The following is a 15,396-nucleotide window of genomic DNA, read 5'->3' as shown; positions in this document are numbered from 1 at the left end:
CTGATCTTAGCAGCGCCATCAGCAGCTGTTTTAATTTCAAAAAAAATCTGTTGAAAACAGATGTCAAACATTAGATCAAGTGCAGCAAATAGTGATTTTGATAAGCATAATTAAAAAACTAATTTCGTACCAGGGCAGTTGCAAAACCAATTAAGGAGATCAAATTAAACTAAAAAGTTGATCTCACGGAACGCCTGGTATCAATTGAATGATATAATAAGAGCATCCAAAGAAGGCAACTTCGGGCGTATAGCGCAGTTGGTTAGAGCAACGTGCTAACAACACGAGCTTCTAGAGTTCGAGCCTCTCAATGGCCAAAACTCTAAGTCAATAAAATCAAGAAATTTTAGATTTAAACCTTCCATGCCTTCAATTGCTATAGCCAGCCTTATTTATGAGCACCATTTACAGCAATTCTGGCTAAACGCACCTGTATATTGATTCGCCTGATCATAGCAGCGCCATCAGCAGCTGTTTTAATTTAAAAAACAGTTGAAAACAAATGTTAAACATTAGATCAAATGCAGCAATTAGTGATTTTGGTAAGCTTATATAAATAACTGATTTTTTACCCGGATAGTTTCAAAACAAATTTAAGAGATCAAAATCAACTAAGTAGTTGATCTGAACGGAAGTCTGGTATCAATTGAATGATATAAGGAGAGCATCCCATGCCAGCAAAACAAGGCCGTATAGCTCAGTTGGTTTGAGCATCGTGCTAATAACGCGAGGGTCGAGAGTTCGAGCCTCTTCATGGCCAAAACTTTTCGTCAATTAAAACTAAGAAACTTCAGATTTAAACCTTCCATGCTTTCAATTGCCATAGACCCAGCCTTATTTACGAGAACCATTTACAGCGATTTTGGCTAAACGCACCTGTATATTGAATCGCCTGATCTTGGCAGCGCCATCAGCAGCTGTTTTAATTTTTAAAAAAAACTGTTGAAAACAGATGTTAAACATTAGATCAAGTGCAGCAAATAGTGATTTTGGTAAGCTTATATAAATAACTGATTTCTTACCCGGATAGTTGCAAAACCAATTTAAGAGATCAAAATCAACTAAGTAGTTGATCTGAACGAAAGTCTGGTATCAATTGAATGATATCATGAGAGCATCCCATGCCAGGAAAACACTGCCGTATAGCTCAGTTGTTTAGAGCATCGTGCTAAAAACGCGAGGGTCGGGAGTTCGAGCCTCTCCATGGCCAAAACTTTTCGTCAATTAAAACTAAGAAATTTCAGATTTAAACCTTCCATGCTTTCAATTGCTATATAGCCAGCCTTATTTACGAGAACAATTTACAGCGATTTTGGCTAAACGCACCTGTATATTGATTCGCCTCATCTTAGCAGCGCCACAAGCAGCTGTTTTAATTTAAAAAAACAGTTGAAAACAGATGTTAAACAGTAGATCAAATGCAGCAATTAGTGATTTTAATTAGCTTAAATAAACATTTGATTTCCTACCAATCATTGCAAAACTAATTTAGTAGATCAAAATAAACAAAGTAGTTCATCAAACGGAACACCTGGTATCTATTGAATGATCTAATAAGAGCATCCGGGGATTGCAAAATAAGACCGTACAGCTTAGTTGGTTAGAGCATCGTGCTAATAACTCGAGGGTCGAGAACTCGAGCCTCTCATTGGCGAAAATTTTTATTCAATTAAAACTAAGAAATTTCATATTTAAACCTTTCATGCTTTCCATAGCTATAAAACCAACCTTATTCAAGAGAACCACTTACAGCTATTTCGGACATGCGCACCTGTATATTGATTTGCCTGATCTCAGCATCGCCATCAGCAGCTATTGTAATTAAAAAAACTGTTGAAAACAGATGTTCAACATTGGATCGTGTGAAGCAAATAGTGATTTTGGTAAGCTTATATGACTAACTGATTTCCAACCCGGGCAGTTGCAAAACTAACTTAGGAGCTCAAAATCAATTAAGTAGTTGATCTGAACGATGTCTGGTATCAATTGAATGATCTAATGAGAGCATCCCATGCCTGTAAAACGAGGCCGTATAGCTCAGTTGGTTATAGCATCGTGCTAATAACGCGAGGGTCGAGCCTCTCAATGGCCAAAGCTTTTAGTAAAAAAAACTAAGAAATTTTAGATGTAAACCTACCATGCTTTCAATTGCTAAATAGCCAGCCTTATTTACGAGAACGATTTACAGCAATTTTGTCTAAGCGCAACTGTATATTGATTCGGCTGATCTTGGCAGCGCCATCAGCAGCTGTTTTAATTTAAAAAAAACTGTTGAAAACAGATGTTAAACATTAGATCAAGTGCAGCAAATAGTGATTTTGATAAGCATAAAAAAATAACTTATTTCGTGCCAGGGCAGTTGCAAAACCAATTTAAGAAATCAAAATAAACTGAAAAGTTGATCTCACGGAACGCCTGGTATCAATTGATTGATATAAAAAGAGCATCCAAAGAAGGCTAAGTCGGGCGTGTAGCTCAGTTGGTTACACCAACGTGCTAAAACACAAGCTTCTAGAGTTCGAGCCTCTCTATGGCCAAAACTTTTAGTCAGTTAAAGCTAAGAAACTTCAGATTTAAACCTTCCATGCTTTCAGTTGCTATAGACCCAGCCTTATTTACGAGAACAATTTATAGCAATTTTGGTAAAGCGCAACTGTATATTGCTTCGCCTGATCTTAGCAGCGCCATCAGCAGCCGTTTTAATTTAAAAAAACTGTTGAAAACAGATGTTAAACATTAGATTAAGTGCAGCAAATAGTGATTTTGATAAGCTTAAATAAATAACTGATTTCTTACTCGGATAGTTGCAAAACCAATTTAAGAGATCAAAATCAAGTAAGTAGTTGATCTGAACGAATGTCTGGTATCAATTGAATGATATAAGGAGAGCATCCCATGGCAGGAAAAAACTGCCGTATAGCTCAGTTGTTTAGAGCATCGTGCTAATAACACGAGGGTCGAGAGTTCGAGCCTCTCCATGGCCAAAACTTTTCGTCAATTAAAACTAAGAAACTTCAGCTTTAAACCTTCCATGCTTTCAATTGCTATAGACCCAGCCTTATTTACGAGAACCATTTACAGCGATTTTGGCTAAACGCACCTGTATATTGAATCGCCTGATCTTGGCAGCGCCATCAGCAGCTGTTTTAATTTTAAAAAAAAAACTGTTGAAAACAGATGTTAAACATTAGATTAAGTGCAGCAAATAGTGATTTTGGTAAGCTTAAATAAATAACTGATTTCTTACTCGGATAGTTGCAAAACCAATTTAAGAGATCAAAATCAACTAAGTAGTTGATCTGAACGAAAGTCTGGTATCAATTGAATGATATCATGAGAGCATCCCATGCCAGGAAAACACTGCCGTATAGCTCAGTTGTTTAGAGCATCGTGCTAATAACGCGAGGGTCGGGAGTTCGAGCCTCTCCATGGCCAAAACTTTTCGTCAATTAAAACTAAGAAATTTCAGATTTAAACCTTCCATGCTTTCAATTGCTATATAGCCAGCGTTATTTACGAGAACCATTTACAGCGATTTTGGCTAAACGCACCTGTATATTGATTCGCCTCATCTTAGCAGCGCCACAAGCAGCTGTTTTAATTTAAAAAAAAAGAGTTGAAAACAGATGTTAAACAGTAGATCAAATGCAGCAATTAGTGATTTTAAAAAGCTTAAATAAATAAATGGTCATAATAACAAAATAGCCAGGTCAAAATAAACTAAAAAATGGATCTCACGAAACGCCTGGTTTCAATTGAATGATATAATAAGAGCATCCAAAGAAGGCAAAATCGGGCGTATAGCTCAGTTGGTTAGAGCAACGTGCTAATAACACGAGCTTCTAGAGTGAGAGCCTCTCTTTGGCCAAAACTCTTAGTCAATAAAATCAGGAAAACTTAGATTTAAACCTTCCATGCTTACAATTGCTATATAGCCAGCCTTATTTATGAGCACAATTTACAGCGATTTCGGCTAAACGCACCTGTATATTGATTCGCCCGATCTTAGCAGCGCCACCAGAGGCTGTTTTAATTTTTAAAAACAGTTGAAAACAGATGTTAAACATTAGATCAAATGCAGCAATTAGTGATTTTAATAAGCTTAAATAAACATTTGATTTCCTACCAATCATTGCAAAACCAATTTAGTAGATCAAAATAAACAAAGTAGTTCATCAAACGGAAGACCTGGTATCTATTGAATGATCTAATAAGAGCATCGTGCTAATAACTCGAGGGTCGAGAACTCGAGCCTCTCATTGGCAAAAAATTTTATTCAATTAAAACAAGGAAATTTCATAATTAAACCTTTCATGCTTTCCACAGCTATAAAACCAACCTTATTCAAGAGAACCACTTACAGCTATTTCGGACATGCGCACCTGTATATTGATTTGCCTGATCTCAGCATCGCCATCAGCAGCTATTGTAATTAAAAAAACTGTTGAAAACAGATGTTCAACATTGGATCGTGTGAAGCAAATAGTGATTTTGGTAAGCTTATATGACTAACTGATTTCCAACCCGGGCAATTGCAAAACTAACTTAGGAGCTCAAAATCAACTAAGTAGTTGATCTGAACGATGTCTGGTATCAATTGAATGATCTAATGAGAGCAACCCATGCCTGTAAAACGAGGCCGTATAGCTCAGTTGGTTATAGCATCGTGCTAATAACGCGAGGGTCGAGCCTCTCAATGGCCAAAACTTTTAGTAAAAAAAAACTAAGAAATTTTAGATGTAAACCTACCATGCTTTCAGTTGCTAAATAGCCAGCCTTATTTACGAGAACGATTTACAGCAATTTTGTCTAAGCGCAACTGTATATTGATTCGGCTGATCTTGGCAGCGCCATCAGCAGCTGTTTTAATTTAAAAAAAAACTGTTGAAAAAAGATGTTAAACATTAGATCAAGTGCAGCAAATAGTGATTTTGATAAGCATAAAAAATAACTTATTTCGTGCCAGGGCAGTTGCAAAACCAATTTAGGAAATCAAAATAAACTGAAAAGTTGATCTCACGGAACGCCTGGTATCAATTGATTGATATAAAAAGAGCATCCAAAGAAGGCTAAGTCGGGCGTGTAGCTCAGTTGGTTACACCAACGTGCTAAAACACAAGCTTCTAGAGTTCGAGCCTCTCTATGGCCAAAACTTTTAGTCAGTTAAAGCTAAGAAACTTCAGATTTAAACCTTCCATGCTTACAATTGCTATATAGCCAGCCTTATTTATGAGCACAATTTACAGCGATTTCGGCTAAACGCACCTGTATATTGATTCGCCCGATCTTAGCAGCGCCACCAGAGGCTGTTTTAATTTTTAAAAACAGTTGAAAACAGATGTTAAACATTAGATCAAATGCAGCAATTAGTGATTTTAATAAGCTTAAATAAACATTTGATTTCCTACCAATCATTGCAAAACCAATTTAGTAGATCAAAATAAACAAAGTAGTTCATCAAACGGAAGACCTGGTATCTATTGAATGATCTAATAAGAGCATCGTGCTAATAACTCGAGGGTCGAGAACTCGAGCCTCTCATTGGCAAAAATTTTTATTCAATTAAAACAAGGAAATTTCATAATTAAACCTTTCATGCTTTCCACAGCTATAAAACCAACCTTATTCAAGAGAACCACTTACAACTATTTCGGACATGCGCACCTGTATATTGATTTGCCTGATCTCAGCATCGCCATCAGCAGCTATTGTAATTAAAAAAACTGTTGAAAACAGATGTTCAACATTGGATCGTGTGAAGCAAATAGTGATTTTGGTAAGCTTATATGACTAACTGATTTCCAACCCGGGCAATTGCAAAACTAACTTAGGAGCTCAAAATCAACTAAGTAGTTGATCTGAACGATGTCTGGTATCAATTGAATGATCTAATGAGAGCAACCCATGCCTGTAAAACGAGGCCGTATAGCTCAGTTGGTTATAGCATCGTGCTAATAACGCGAGGGTCGAGCCTCTCAATGGCCAAAACTTTTAGTAAAAAAAACTAAGAAATTTTAGATGTAAACCTACCATGCTTTCAGTTGCTAAATAGCCAGCCTTATTTACGAGAACGGTTTACAGCAATTTTGTCTAAGCGCAACTGTATATTGATTCGGCTGATCTTGGCAGCGCCATCAGCAGCTGTTTTAATTTAAAAAAAACTGTTGAAAAAAGATGTTAAACATTAGATCAAGTGCAGCAAATAGTGATTTTGATAAGCATAAAAAATAACTTATTTCGTGCCAGGGCAGTTGCAAAACCAATTTAGGAAATCAAAATAAACTGAAAAGTTGATCTCACGGAACGCCTGGTATCAATTGATTGATATAAAAAGAGCATCCAAAGAAGGCTAAGTCGGGCGTGTAGCTCAGTTGGTTACACCAACGTGCTAAAACACAAGCTTCTAGAGTGCGAGCCTCTCTATGGCCAAAACTTTTAGTCAGTTAAAGCTAAGAAACTTCAGATTTAAACCTTCCATGCTTTCAGTTGCTATAGACCCAGCCTTATTTACGAGAACAATTTATAGCGATTTTGGTAAAGCGCAACTGTATATTGCTTCGCCTGATCTTAGCAGCGCCAACAGCAGCAGTTTTAATTTAAAAAATTTGTTGAAAACAGATGTTAAACATTAGATTAAGTGCAGCAAATAGTGATTTTGGTAAGCTTATTTAAATAATTGGTTTCTTACCCGGATAGTTGCAAAACCAATTTAAGAGATCAAAATCAAGTTAGTAGTTCATCTGAACGAATGTCTAGTATCAATTGAATGATCTAATGAGAGCATCCAATGCCAGAAGAACACGGCCGTATAGCTCAGTTGGTTAGAGCATCGTGCTAAAAACGCGAGGGTCGAGAGTGCAAGCCACTCTATGCCCAAAACTTTTAGTCAGTCAAAACTAAGAAACTTCAGATTTTTAAACCTTCCATGCTTTCAATTGCTATAGACCCAGCCTTATTTACGAGAGCAATTTACAGCAATTTTGGTTAAGCGCAACTGTATATTGATTCGCCTGATCTTAGCAGCGCCATCAGCAGCCGTTTTAATTTAAAAAAACTGTTGAAATCAGATGTTAAAAATTAGATCAAATGCAGCAATTGGTGATTTTGGTAAGCTTATATAAATAACTGATTTCTTACCCGGATAGTTTCAAAACAAACTTAAGAGATCAAAATCAACTAAGTAGTTGATCTGAACGGAAGTCTGGTATCAATTGAATGATATAAGGAGAGCATCCCATGGCAGGAAAACACTGCCGTATAGCTCAGTTGTTTAGAGCATCGTGCTAATAACATGAGGGTCGAGAGTTCGAGCCTCTCCATGGCCAAAACTTTTCGTCAATTAAAACTAAGAAATTTCAGATTTAAACCTTCCATGATTTCAATTGCTATATAACCAACCTTATTCAAGAGAACCATTTACAGCTATTTTGGACATGCCCATCTGTATATTGATTCGGCTGATCTTGGCAGCGCCATCAGCAGCTGTTTTTATTTAAAAAAACTGTTGAAAACAGACGTTATACATTAGATCAAGTGCAGCAAATAGTGATTTTGATAAGCATAAAAAAGGAACTTATTTCGTGCCAGGGCAGTTGCAAAACCAATTTAGGAGATCAAAATAAACTAAAAAGTTGATCTCACGGAACGCCTGGTATCAATTGATTGATATAAAAAGAGCATCCAAAGTAGGCTAAGTCGGGCGTATAGCTCAGTTGGTTATACCAACGTGCTAAGAACACAAGCTTCTAGAGTTCGAGCCTCTCTATGGCAAAAACTTTTGGTCAGTTAAAGCTAAGAAACTTCAGATTTAAACCTTCCATGCTTTCAGTTGCCATAGACCCAGCCTTATTTACGGGAACAATTTATAGCAATTTTGGTAAAGCGCAACTGTATATTGCTTCGCCTGATCTTAGCAGCGCCATCAGCTGCCGTTTTAATTTAAAAAAACTGTTGAAAACAGATGTTAAACATTAGATTAAGTGCAGCAAATAGTGATTTTGGTAAGCTTATTTAAATAATTGGTTTCTTACCCGGATAGTTGCAAAACCAATTTAAGAGATCAAAATCAAGTTAGTAGTTGATCTGAACGAATGTCTGGTATCAATTGAATGATCTAATGAGAGCATCCAATGCCAGAAAAACACGGCCGTATAGCTCAGTTGGTTAGAGCATCTTGCTAATAACGCGAGGGTCGAGAGTTCAAGCCACTCTATGCCCAAAACTTTTAGTCAGTCAAAACTAAGAAATTTCAGATTTTTAAACCTTCCATGCTTTCAATTGCTATAGACCCAGCCTTATTTACGAGAACAATTTACAGCAATTTTGGTTAAGCGCAACTGTATATTGATTCGCCTGATCTTAGCAGCGCCATCAGCAGACCTTTTTAATGTAAAAAAACTGTTGAAATCAGATGTTAAAAATTAGATCAAATGCAGCAATTAGTGATTTTGGTAAGCTTATATAAATAACTGATTTATTACCCGGATAGTTTCAAAACAAATTTAAGAGATCAAAATCAACTAAATAGTTGATCTGAACGTAAGTCTGGTATCAATTGAATGATATAAGGAGAGCATCCCATGGCAGGCAAACACTGCCGTATAGCTCAATTGTTTAGAGCATCGTGCTAATAACACAAGGGTCGAGAGTTCGAGCCTCTCCATGGCCAAAACTTTTCGTCAATTAAAACTAAGAAATTTCAGATTTAAACCTTCCATGCTTTCAATTGCTATATAGCCAGCCTTATTTACGAGAACAATTTACAGCGATTTTGGCTAAACGCACCTGTATATTGATTCGCCTGATCTTGGCAGCGCCATCAGCAGCTGTCTTAATTTACAAAAAAATTGTTGAAAACAGATGTTAAACATTAGATCAAGTGCAGCAAATAGTGATTCTGATAAGCATTAAAAAACTGATTTCGTGCCAGGGCAGTTGCAAAACCAAATTAGGAGATCAAAATCAACTTAGTAGTTGATCTGAACGAATGTCTGGTATCAATTGAATGATCTAATGAGAGCACCCAATACCAGCAAAACACGGCCGTATAGCTCAGTTGGTTAGAGCACCGTGCTAATAACGCGAGGGTCGAGAGTTCAAGCCACTCTATGCCCAAAACTATTAGTCAGTCAAAACTAAGAAACTTCAGATTTCTAAACCTTCCATGCTTTCAATTGCTATAGACCCAGCCTTATTTACGAGAACAATTTACAGCAATTTTGGTTAAGCGCAACTGTATATTGATTTGCCTGATCTTAGCAGCGCCATCAGCAGCCGTTTTAATTTAAAAAAACTGTTGAAATCAGATGTTAAAAATTAGATCGAATGCAGCAATTAGTGATTTTGGTAAGCTTATATAAATAACTGATTTCTTACCCGGATAGTTTCAAAACAAATTTAAGAGATCAAAATCAACTAAGTAGTTGATCTGAACGGAAGTCTGGTATCAATTGAATGATAAAAGGAGAGCATCCCATGGCAGGAAAACACTGCCGTATAGCTTAGTTGTTTAGAGCATCGTGCTAATAACACGAGGGTCGAGAGTTCGAGCCTCTCCATGGCCAAAACTTTTCGTCAATTAAAACTAAGAAATTTCAGATTTAAACCTTCCATGCTTTCAATTGCTATATAGCCAGCCTTATTTACGAGAACAATTTACAGCGATTTTGGCTAAACGCACCTGTATATTGATTCGCCTGATCTTGGCAGCGCCATCAGCAGCTGTTTTAACTTACAAAAAAAATTGATGAAAACAGATGTTAAATATTAGATCAAGTGCAGCAAATAGTGATTCTGATAAGCATTAAAAAACTGATTTCGTGCCAGGGCAGTTGCAAAACCAAATTAGGAGATCAAAATCAACTTAGTAGTTGATCTGAACGAATGTATGGTATCAATTGAATGATTTAATGAGAGCATCCTATGCTAGAAAAGACGGCAATGTAGCGGAGTTGGTTAGAGCATCGAGCTAATAACGCGAGGGTCGAGAGTTCAAACCTCTCTAGGGACAAAACTTTGACTCAGTTAAAACTAAGAAACTGCAGATTTAGACCTTCCATGCTTTCAATTGCTATATAGCCAGCCTTATTTACGAGAACGATTTACAGCAATTTTGGCTAAGCGCAACTGTATACTGATTCGACTGATCTTAGCAGCGCCATCAGCAGCTGTTTCAATTTTTAAAAAAACTGTTGAAAACAGATGTTAAACATTAGATTAAGCGCAGCAAATAGTGCTTTTGGTAAGCTTAATTAAATAACTGATTTCTTACCCGGATAGTTGCAAAAACCAATTTAAGAGATCAAAATCAACTAAGTAGTTGATCTGAACAAATGTCTGGTATCAATTGAATGATCTAATGAGAGCATCCTAAGCCACCAAAACAAGGCCGTATAGCACAGTTGGTTAGAGCATCGTGCTAATAAAGCGAGGGTCGAGTGTTCGAGCCTTTCAATGGCCAAAACTTTTAGTCAGTTAAAACTAAGAAACTTCAGATTTAAACCTTCCATGCTTTCAATTGCTATATAGCCAGCCTTATTTACGAGAACAATTTACAGCAATTTTGGCTAAGCGCAACTGTATATTGATTCGCCTGATCTAAGCAGCGCCATCAGCAGCTGTTTTAATTTAAAAAAACTGTTGAAAACAGATGTTAAACATTAGATCAAGTGCAGCAAATAGTGATTTTGATAAGCTTAAATAAATAACTGATTTCTTACCCGGATATTTCAAAACCAATTTAAGAGATCAAAATCAACTAAGTAGTTGATCTGAACGAATGTCTGGTATCAATTGAATGATCTAATGAGAGCATCTCATGCCAGAAAAACAAGGCCGTATAGCTCAGTTGGTTAGAGCATCGTGCTAAAAACGCGAGGGTCGAGAGTTCGAGCCTCTCTATGGTCAAAACTTTTAGTCAATTAAAACTAAGAAACTTCAGATTTAAACCTTCCATGCTTTCAATTGCTATATAGCAAGCCTTATTTACGAGAACAATTTACAGCGATTTTGGCTAAGCGCAACTGTATATTGATTCGCCTGATCTTAGCAGCGCCATCAGCAGCTGTTCTAATTTAAAAAAAACTGTTGAAAACAGATGTTAAACATTAGATCAAGTGCAGCAAATAGTGATTTTGATAAGCTTAAATAAATAACTGATTTCTTACCCGGATATTTGCAAAACCAATTTAAGAGATCAAAATCAACTAAGTAGATGATCTGAACGAATGTCTGGCATCAATTGAATGATCTAATCAGAGCATCCCATGCCTGAAAAACAAGGACGTATAGCTCAGTTGGTTAGAGCATCGTGCTAATAACGCGAGGGTCGAGAGTTCGAGCCTCTCTATGGCCAAAACTTTTAGTCAATTAAAACTAAGAAACTTCAGATTTAAAGCTTCCATGCTTTCAATTGCTATATAGCCAGCCTTATTTACGAGAACAATTTACAGCGATTTTGGTTAAGCGCAACTATATATTGATTCGCTTGATCTTAGCAGCGCCATCAACAGCTGTTTTAATTTTAAAAAAACTGGTGAAAATAGATGTTATAAAATAGATCAAGTGCAGCAAATAGTGATTTTGATAAGCTTAAATAAATAACTGATTTCTTACCCGGATAGTTGCAAAACCAATTTAAGAGATCAAAATCAACTAAGTAGTTGATCTGAACGAATGTCTGGTATCAATTGAATGATCTAATGAGAGCATCCTAAGCCAGCAATTCACGGCCTTATAGCACAGTTGGTTAGAGCATCGTGCTAATAACGCGAGGGTCGAGAGTTCGAGCCTCTCTATGGCCAAAACTTTTAGTCAATTAAAACTAAGAAACTTCAGATTTAAAGCTTCCATGCTTTCAATTGCTATACAGCCAGCCTTATTTACGAGAACAATTTACAGCGATTTTGGCTGAACGCACCTGTACATTGATTCGCCTGATCTTGGCAGCGCCATCAGCAGCTGTTTTAACTTACAAAAAAAAATTGTTGAAAACAGATGTTAAATATTAGATCAAGTGCAGCAAATAGTGATTCTGATAAGCATTAAAAAACTGATTTCGTGCCAGGGCAGTTGCAAAACCAAATTAGGAGATCAAAATCAACTTAGTAGTTGATCTGAACGAATGTATGGTATCAATTGAATGATTTAATGAGAGCATCCTATGCCAGAAAAGACGGCAATGTAGCGGAGTTGGTTAGAGCATCGAGCTAATAACGCGAGGGTCGAGAGTTCGAACCTCTCTAGGGACAAAACTTTGAGTCAGTTAAAACTAAGAAACTTCAGATTTAGACCTTCCATGCTTTCAATTGCTATATAGCCAGCCTTATTTACGAGAACGATTTACAGCAATTTTGGCTAAGCGCAACTGTATACTGATTCGACTGATCTTAGCAGCGCCATCAGCAGCTGTTTCAATTTTTAAAAAAACTGTTGAAAACAGATGTTAAACATTAGATTAAGCGCAGCAAATAGTGCTTTTGGTAAGCTTATTTAAATAACTGATTTCTTACCCGGATAGTTGCAAAAACCAATTTAAGAGATCAAAATCAACTAAGTAGTTGATCTGAACAAATGTCTGGTATCAATTGAAAGATCTAATGAGAGCATCCTAAGCCACCAAAACACGGCCGTATAGCACAGTTGGTTAGAGCATCGTGCTAATAAAGCGAGGGTCGAGTGTTCGAGCCTTTCAATGGCCAAAACTTTTAGTCAGTTAAAACTAAGAAACTTCAGATTTAAACCTTCCATGCTTTCAATTGCTATATAGCCAGCCTTATTTACGAGAACAATTTACAGCGATTTTGGCTAAGCGCAACTGTATATTGATTCGCCTGATCTTAGCAGCGCCATCAGCAGCTGTTTTAATTTTAAAAAAACTGTTGAAAACTGATGTTAAACATTAGATCAAGTGCAGCAAATAGTGATTTTGATAAGCTTAAATAAATAACTGATTTCTTACCCGGATATTTGCAAAACCAATCTAAGAGATCAAAATCAACTAAGTAGATGATCTGAACGAATGTCTGGTATCAATTGAATGATCTAATGAGAGCATCCCATGCCTGAAAAACAAGGATGTATAGCTCAGTTGGTTAGAGCATCGTGCTAATAACGCGAGGGTCGAGAGTTCGAGCCTCTCTATGGCCAAAACTTTTAGTCAATTAAAACTAAGAAACTTCAGATTTAAAGCTTCCATGCTTTCAATTGCTATATAGCCAGCCTTATTTACGAGAACAATTTACAGCGATTTTGGTTAAGCGCAACTATATATTGATTCGCCTGATCTTAGCAGCGCCATCAACAGCTGTTTTAATTTTAAAAAAACTGGTGAAAATAGATGTTATAAAATAGATCAAGTGCAGCAAATAGTGATTTTGATAAGCTTAAATAAATAACTGATTTCTTACCGGGATAGTTGCAAAACCAATTTAAGAGATCAAAATCAACTAAGTAGTTGATCTGAACGAATGTCTGGTATCAATTGAATGATCTAATGAGAGCATCCTAAGCCAGCAATTCACGGCCTTATAGCACAGTTGGTTAGAGCATCGTGCTAATAACGCGAGGGTCGAGAGTTCGAGCCTCTCTATGGCCAAAACTTTTAGTCAATTAAAACTAAGAAACTTCAGATTTAAAGCTTCCATGCTTTCAATTGCTATACAGCCAGCCTTATTTACGAGAACAATTTACAGCGATTTTGGCTAAACGCACCTGTACATTGATTCGCCTGATCTTGGCAGCGCCATCAGCAGCTGTTTTAACTTACAAAAAAAATTGTTGAAAACAGATGTTAAATATTAGATCAAGTGCAGCAAATAGTGATTCTGATAAGCATTAAAAAACTGATTTCGTGCCAGGGCAGTTGCAAAACCAAATTAGGAGATCAAAATCAACTTAGTAGTTGATCTGAACGAATGTATGGTATCAATTGAATGATTTAATGAGAGCATCCTATGCCAGAAAAGACGGCAATGTAGCGGAGTTGGTTAGAGCATCGAGCTAATAACGCGAGGGTCGAGAGTTCGAACCTCTCTAGGGACAAAACTTTGAGTCAGTTAAAACTAAGAAACTTCAGATTTAGACCTTCCATGCTTTCAATTGCTATATAGCCAGCCTTATTTACGAGAACGATTTACAGCAATTTTGGCTAAGCGCAACTGTATACTGATTCGACTGATCTTAGCAGCGCCATCAGCAGCTGTTTCAATTTTTAAAAAAACTGTTGAAAACAGATGTTAAACATTAGATTAAGCGCAGCAAATAGTGCTTTTGGTAAGCTTATTTAAATAACTGATTTCTTACCCGGATAGTTGCAAAAACCAATTTAAGAGATCAAAATCAACTAAGTAGTTGATCTGAACAAATGTCTGGTATCAATTGAAAGATCTAATGAGAGCATCCTAAGCCACCAAAACACGGCCGTATAGCACAGTTGGTTAGAGCATCGTGCTAATAAAGCGAGGGTCGAGTGTTCGAGCCTTTCAATGGCCAAAACTTTTAGTCAGTTAAAACTAAGAAACTTCAGATTTAAACCTTCCATGCTTTCAATTGCTATATAGCCAGCCTTATTTACGAGGACAATTTACAGCGATTTTGGCTAAGCGCAACTGTATATTGATTCGCCTGATCTTAGCAGCGCCATCAGCAGCTGTTTTAATTTAAAAAAAAAACTGTTGAAAACTGATGTTAAACATTAGATCAAGTGCAGCAAATAGTGATTTCGATAAGCTTAAATAAATAACTGATTTCTTACCCGGATATTTGCAAAACCAATCTAAGAGATCAAAATCAACTAAGTAGATGATCTGAACGAATGTCTGGTATCAATTGAATGATCTAATGAGAGCATCCCATGCCTGAAAAACAAGGATGTATAGCTCAGTTGGTTAGAGCATCGTGCTAATAACGCGAGGGTCGAGAGTTCGAGCCTCTCTATGGCCAAAACTTTTAGTCAATTAAAACTAAGAAACTTCAGATTTAAAGCTTCCATGCTTTCAATTGCTATATAGCCAGCCTTATTTACGAGAACAATTTACAGCGATTTTGGTTAAGCGCAACTATATATTGATTCGCCTGATCTTAGCAGCGCCATCAACAGCTGTTTTAATTTTAAAAAAACTGGTGAAAATAGATGTTATAAAATAGATCAAGTGCAGCAAATAGTGATTTTGATAAGCTTAAATAAATAACTGATTTCTTACCGGGATAGTTGCAAAACCAATTTAAGAGATCAAAATCAACTAAGTAGTTGATCTGAACGAATGTCTGGTATGAATTGAATGATCTAATGAGAGCATCCTAAGCCAGCAATTCACGGCCTTATAGCACAGTTGGTTAGAGCATCGTGCTAATAACGCGAGGGTCGTGTGTTTGAGCCTCTCTATGGCCAAAACTTTT

The 15,396-nt window shown here is 36.7% G+C and overlaps 1 protein-coding gene and 7 non-coding genes across 9 annotated transcripts in view; 7 read left to right on the top strand and 1 right to left on the bottom strand.

Annotated features, from left to right (window-relative positions):
• The window catches only part of LOC142342584 (uncharacterized), an 83,581-nt gene that overhangs the window by 13,869 nt on the left and 54,316 nt on the right, over positions 1–15,396 (bottom strand). The window lies entirely within an intron of this gene.
• Positions 687–760, top strand: Trnai-aau (transfer RNA isoleucine (anticodon AAU)). Its single transcript has one exon. It is a non-coding gene; the product is annotated as a tRNA-Ile (tRNA).
• Trnaf-aaa (transfer RNA phenylalanine (anticodon AAA)) lies at positions 10,832–10,905 on the top strand. Its single transcript has one exon. It is a non-coding gene; the product is annotated as a tRNA-Phe (tRNA).
• On the top strand, positions 11,280–11,353 carry Trnai-aau (transfer RNA isoleucine (anticodon AAU)). Its single transcript has one exon. It is a non-coding gene; the product is annotated as a tRNA-Ile (tRNA).
• Positions 11,728–11,801, top strand: Trnai-aau (transfer RNA isoleucine (anticodon AAU)). The gene has a single exon. It is a non-coding gene; the product is annotated as a tRNA-Ile (tRNA).
• Positions 13,073–13,146, top strand: Trnai-aau (transfer RNA isoleucine (anticodon AAU)). Its single transcript has one exon. It is a non-coding gene; the product is annotated as a tRNA-Ile (tRNA).
• Positions 13,521–13,594, top strand: Trnai-aau (transfer RNA isoleucine (anticodon AAU)). The gene has a single exon. It is a non-coding gene; the product is annotated as a tRNA-Ile (tRNA).
• Positions 14,867–14,940, top strand: Trnai-aau (transfer RNA isoleucine (anticodon AAU)). The gene has a single exon. It is a non-coding gene; the product is annotated as a tRNA-Ile (tRNA).

This window comes from Convolutriloba macropyga, chromosome 7, assembly GCF_964194025.1.
Source record: "Convolutriloba macropyga chromosome 7, txConMacr16.3, whole genome shotgun sequence".
Taxonomy (NCBI): domain Eukaryota; kingdom Metazoa; phylum Xenacoelomorpha; order Acoela; family Convolutidae; genus Convolutriloba; species Convolutriloba macropyga.
The sequence above is the reverse complement of the archived record's forward strand: the minus strand, read 5'-3'. Positions and strand labels throughout refer to the sequence as shown.